We start from the raw sequence: 6,571 nt of genomic DNA, 5'->3' as shown, positions 1-6,571 counted from the left end.
AATTGGTGGTCTCTATCCATGCATGAACACGTTTGCCTTCTGTGAGGCAGCCAATGTTAGCTCTCTGTCTATTCTGGGTTACATGTACCTTTCACATACGGTCCTGCATTCTTACTACATATACCTTCCTGGATGTTATTGATAACAATTATCCTGTATGTGCTAGAACAGTAACCTCTTCATAGACTGCTAATGTCAGTCTTCAAATGCTACTTGTTTATCATTCTGATTAGAGCAAGAGTGAAAAGGGCAAGGGGACTTAAAGGGAGTAAACGTGCTTATTATGCTGCGAGACAGCCTATCAACCTATCGGTTGCGCCCGTGACGTGTGGGGTGGGGGGCACGACCAGTCTTGATCCCTTAATTCCTTTGGTTTGGTGGAGGGGGGCCCCAAAGATGTCCGTGCCCAGGGCCCCAAAAGTGCTAATGATGGCCCTGGGTGGGAGTCGTATCCACGTGTATGGAGACTTTTCTCGGCATGAACGCTGGATGGATGCTCACTCAGGCCCACGGGGGCAAAAGACATTTACCGCTTCGGCTGTTAGCCAAAGGAATACTGCGAGCCTGGGAACCTGGCCGCGCTGGTAAGGCTCACAACGCGTGTGCACAGACAGTATTTAAGAAGATTGCAGAGTCATGTGGACAACGCGTGGTGGTCCGTGGACTCATCTGCCCCATGGGGGCTTCGTGCCAGAAAAACGGTCTAGTGCTTCTCGCCTCTGATTCAGGAGGAGGCGCTGGGCACCAGAGTTCCTAACACCCCCATGGCATTGCACGTAACACAGCCTTACATCCCAGGGCCTCTCATTTTAAATGCAGGGTGCTTGCAGGCTGCAAGCCACGGGAAGAGTGAATTACGTGGACATTGCTGCCTGCCAATGAAAAGGCTGCCTGGCCATAACTGTGCACGTATGAAATTAGAAAATATTCATGTTTGGTGAATCACAGTACCCCAAAAACCGACCTCGCAATGCCCAACATCTGTACAATGCATCGTGATGACAGGCCCTAGCGGCCGGGAGGATCGCTGGCGCAGAGCAACACAGGTACGAATCCCGGTCTAGCGGTTAGAAACCGGTCTCCGGCATTAAGCGCGTTATAAAAGGACAATGATATATTATACAGCACTTGCTTGTGCCAACACATAGCCCTACTCCAGGCTTAAGGAACCGGCATCCTCTGTGCGGTCAGCGCATGCCTGGACTGGCTGACCCACTTACCTTGGCAAAGCGCATCGAAGCGAATATTCATTCATATGCACAGAGTGGAAAAGGAGTAAGAACACATGTATGGACATACTGTCTGAGTAGATGCTCCACCCGCAGGGGGGCATGAGGAGGCTGCACAGGTGGGCGCTGCCTGGCTCGCCGGCAGAAAAGGTGGAACAGAACTCGCACCGCGGCCCAGAAGCGCTCGCCTTGGGAGGGGAACATCACTTACAAGATGGAAGCAGAGGACGGCAGGCTCACCCCCAAGAATACCCTCCTGGTAGTGCTGCGGCGTCTGTGGCCCGACCCCCTCGCCAGGCCCCTTATATTGCGCCAGCAGCTGCTCTATGCCAGCGCAGGGTCACTGGGGACAGACTCCCTGAAGCTGGACACCGCAATCACAGCGACAGCAAAACAGGCAATTAAACTAAACACACCTGCCTTCATCACACCAACTAGTGCACACGGTGCCTCCCAACCCCCGCTCCTGCTTGTGAGGCCAGGACCCCCGCACCCAATGGCTAGGCTGTGGTCATGCTGGGCGAGCTTGCACCCGCTGTCACGCATATGTCACTCCAGACTGAATGCTGGGCGAGCTTGCACCCTGGGGTCACGCATATATCACTCCAGACTGAATGCTGGGCGAGCTTGCACCCGCTGTGGTCACTCATGTGTCACTCCAGACTGAATGCTGGGCGAGCTTGCACCCGCTGTGGTCACTCATCACTCCAGACTGAATGCTGGGCGAGCTTGCACCCGCTGTGGTCACTCATCACTCCAGACTGAATGCTGGGCGAGCTTGCACCCGCTGTGATCACGCATATGTCACTCCAGACTGAATGCTGGGCGAGCTTGCACCCACTGGGGTCACGCATATATCACTCCAGACTGAATGCTGGGCGAGCTTGCACCCGCTGGGGTCACGCATATATCACTCCAGACTGAATGCTGGGCGAGCTTGCACCCGCTGTGGTCACGCATGTCACTCCAGACTGAATGCTGGGCGAGCTTGCACCCGCTGTGGTCACTCATCACTCCAGACTGAATGCTGGGCGAGCTTGCACCCGCTGTGGTCACTCATCACTCCAGACTGAATGCTGGGCGAGCTTGCACCCGCTGTGGTCACGCATGTCACTCCAGACTGAATGCTGGGCGAGCTTGCACCCGCTGTGGTCACTCATCACTCCAGACTGAATGCTGGGCGAGCTTGCACCCGCTGTGGTCACTCATCACTCCAGACTGAATGCTGGGCGAGCTTGCACCCGCTGTGGTCACTCATCACTCCAGACTGAATGCTGGGCGAGCTTGCACCCGCTGTGGTCACGCATGTGTCCCTCCAGACTGAATGCTGGGCGAGCTTGAGCCCGCTGTGGCCACGCATATGTCACTCCAGACTGAATGCTGTTCTCACGCATGTGTCACTCCAGACTGAATGCTGTTCTCACGCATGTGTCACTCCAGACTGAATGCTGTGCTCACGCATGTGTCACTCCAGACTGAATGAAGGTGACGACGGAAATACAGAAGGAAAATGGAGGAGGCACCCCGATAACCGGGGCAGGGGCCTTCCTCCTTCCGCTCTCTCGTCCCCCCTCCCCCCTCGGGGGCAGGGGAGAGGGCGGCAAGAGTTTCAAAAGAGCGCCAAGCGCAACAGTAAGCCCGCGAAGGGCAACAATGGAAAGGGGAGGAGCAAGGGCTTCATATGCAGCGGGCGCCCGGCACAGGAGCACTTGCAGCTCTTACAGCAGCCGGGCGCCCGCAGGCCCCCACACTAGGATACAGGTTGACGTGATAAGGACCACAAATGCTGCATAGGTCTGCGCTTGGTAACCCGGGGGATTACGCACGTTATAGTTAACATATCATACCAGGTGCCACCTGCTCTTGATTCCCTCGGCTGGTTTTTGGTCAACAGTCTGGCAAGGCCAGCCCGTTCTATAGGTTTTGGATTAATTCAGTCCAGTACTGGCGTGTCGCCCCCTTAGGTTATGATAGGGCAGTTGTAACGCACCGGTACGCAAGTGTTTTTCAAGGCGCAAGTTTGCGTGAAGGGGTAGCCCTCCACTACTTACATCGGTATAGGCAGGTGGGATGTGCATTTGGGGCGACAAAGGGCTAGCTTTTCACTTACGATGGTTCGCTTAGGGTCAATTGGCAATGCACAGTATGGTATAGGCTCAGTGCTCGCTGGTATGGTTGAGGGGACCGGGTCACTCACAGTGGCTCCATTGGGATTGGCTGGACAGATGCAAGTGGGCAGTTGGTCAGAGCCCGGAGTCAGCAGGGGGGGCTCATGGGGGCACTTGTGATTAGTATGCTTAAGGCACTGAATGGAAATAAGGCCCGGGTTTGGTTTGAGTAAATAGAGCGCAGGAGCGACAGCTAAGAGAGGCGGTGCTGCTCCCCGGAGGATAGCTCAGGGGGAGTAAGCACGCCTTGGAGGCAAGACGACACCGAGCAACACTAGTTCGTTCCCATGTCAGCGCTTGGAAACCATGGGGTATTAAGCGCATTATAAAGAACCTATCCTCATCCCAACGCTCCAAATGTTATAAAGCAGGTTGGGAGAGGATGGGGGAACAGGCCGGGGAGGCAATAAGGGTACAGAGGGAGATGGATACCCCTGTAGGCAGCCACATCTGGGCAGATTCTAAGGTTCACGGTATGGGACACATGTCTAAATTGGCCAGGGGGTGAAGGTGGCTGGGGCACTCAGATCAGTGGCTGATCCACCGAGGTGGATGCACAAGAGGGCATACCCTACAAGGTAGTTTGTCCAGGTTTGGGGCATGGTGGGGTCCCTTATCACTGCATGGCCGGGTAGTTGCAAGGGCACTGATGCGGGGGAGATGACTCAGGCTATCTATTGGGCTGCAGAGGTGGCCACGAAGGATACTAATGCGCAGCGCAATTTATTGGGGCTTGTGCAGGGGGGGGTCAGTTAAGTTGAAACAATATAACACCAGTATTAGGAGACAAAAGGGGGGATAAGTTTCGATCCAGAATACAAGTCAGTATGTACAGTAGCCTCAGGTATAGACTCCACTACTCGGGAGTCAGACCAGCGCCTCTTGGGAGCTTAAACGGCAGGGGCGTTCTGGTGTGGCAATGTGGGCTCCGCTTCCTCGAACAAATGGCGCTCTCTCAGCCCAAAAAACACCTGCAGGGGCAGGGTGGTATCAGGAACGGAAGGTTGAGAGAGTTGTGTCTACGAAGGAGATGGTTGGACAAGGCAAGGAACGTAGTCGGACCAGCGCCTCTTGGGACCCTAAAACGGCAGGGGCGTCTGGTCGGGGCAGAAAGGGCTCCGCTTCCTCGAGCAAATTGCGCTCTCTCAGTCCAAAACACCTGCAGGGGCAGGTGGGTATCAGGCATGGAGGGTTGAGAGAGTGGGGTCTACGAAGGAGATGGTTGGACTATGCAAGGAACGGAGTCAGACCAACGCCCCTGGGGAGCCTAAAAGGGCAGGGGCGTCTGGTGGTGGCAACGAGGGCTCTGCTTCTTCGAACAAATGGCGCTCTCTCAGCCCAGAAACACCTGCAGGGGCAGGGGGTAGCAGGCACGGAGGTTCGAGAGAGTTGGGTCTACCAAGGGATGGTTGGAAGAAAGGGGAGGCAGTTGGCTTCAAAGCGGTGGTCGAACCAGTAGCCCGTTGTGCGAGAGCAGGTCAAGGTATGACGGAAAAGAGGGAGGGGACTGAAGTATCCCTAGATCAGGCAAAACCGGCAAAGGTGAAATCCCTGGTCAAAGGAGGATAGACGGAGTTGCATTGGGCAGCAAGGTGTACTCAGAACTGCTAGAACTACAAAATAGGAAAAGGGGGAGCCACAGTGGGCGGTAACCCACCTTTGGCGTGGCGGTGTTGTGACGACCAATGAGAAGAGAAAGACTCCGAATGAGCCATTGCTAAACCGGAAGGGGCTTCGCCCAGTCTAGGCAGCGCCTCCTGGGAGCCTAAACGGCGGGGGTGTCTGGCGGTAGCAATTGGGGCTCAGCTTCCCCCCAACAAACGGCGCTCTCCCAGTCCGCAAATACCTGCAGGGGCAGGCGGTTCTCAGACTCGAAGGTCTTGGGGGAGTTGGGCCTGCAAGGGACATGGATAAAAAGGGGGAAGCAGGACAAGGAGCAGTCGCTACATCTTTGGAACTATTTTCAAGATCTGTTTGCTGTGGTTGTATTTATGTGAAAATAAATCTGCGGCCTTGTTACGCCAAACCAAAAGAAAATGTCTCATTCAGCACCTTACTAGAGGGGAAAGGAAAGGGGCTGGCAAGAATGAGAAATGGGTGATACACATGGCCTAACTAATGGACAAATGCCCAGGTTATGCTGGGCGAGCTTGCACCCGCTGTGGTCACGCATATGTCACTCCAGACTGAATGCTGGGCGAGCTTGCACCCACTGTGGTCACGCATATGTCACTACAGACTGAATGCTCCGCGAGCTTACACCCGCTGTGGTCACGCATGTGTCACTCCAGACTGAATGCTTCGCAAGCTTGCACCCGCTGTGGTCACGCATATGTCACTCCAGACTGAATGCTGGGCGAGCCTGCCCCCGCTGTGGTCACGCATATGTCACTCCAGACTGAATGCTGGGCGAGCTTGCACCCGCTGTGGTCACGCATATGTCACTCCAGACTGAATGCTTTGCGAGCTTGCACCCGCTGTGGTCACGCATGTCTCTCCAGACTGAATGCTGGGCGAGCTTGCACCCGCTGTGTTCACGCATATGTCACTCCAGACTGAATGCTGGGCGAGCTTGCACCCGCTGTGGTCACGCATATGTCACTCCAGACTGAATGCTGGGCGAGCTTGCACCCGCTGTGGTCACGCATATGTCACTCCAGACTGAATGCTTCGCGAGCTTGCACCCGCTGTGGTCACGCATATGTCACTCCAGACTGAATGCTTCGCAAGCTTGCACCCGCTGTGGTCACGCATATGTCACTCCAGACTGAATGCTGGGCGAGCTTGCACCCGCTGTGGTCACGCATATGTCACTCCAGACTGAATGCTTGGCGAGCTTGCACCCGCTGTAGTCACTCATCACTCCAGACTGAATGAGCTTGCACCCGCTGTGGTCACGCATGTGTCACTCCAGACTGAATGTTGGGCGAGCTTGCACCTGCTGTGGTCACGCATGTGCCACTCCAGACTGAATGCTGGGCGAGCTTGCACCCGCTGTAGTCACTCATCACTCCAGACTGAATGCTGGGCGAGCTTGCGCCCGCTGTGGTCACGCATGTGTCACTCCAGACTGAATGCTGGGCAAACTTGCACCTGCTGTGGTCACACATATGTCACTCCAGACTGAATGCTGGGTGAGCTTGTGCCCACTGTGGTCACGCATGTGTCACTCCA

The sequence above is a fragment of the Ambystoma mexicanum genome, chromosome 3p (genome assembly GCF_040938575.1).
Source record: "Ambystoma mexicanum isolate Mex_15411 chromosome 3p, UKY_AmexF1_1, whole genome shotgun sequence".
Lineage (NCBI taxonomy): Eukaryota > Metazoa > Chordata > Amphibia > Caudata > Ambystomatidae > Ambystoma > Ambystoma mexicanum.
The sequence above is the reverse complement of the archived record's forward strand: the minus strand, read 5'-3'. Positions refer to the sequence as shown.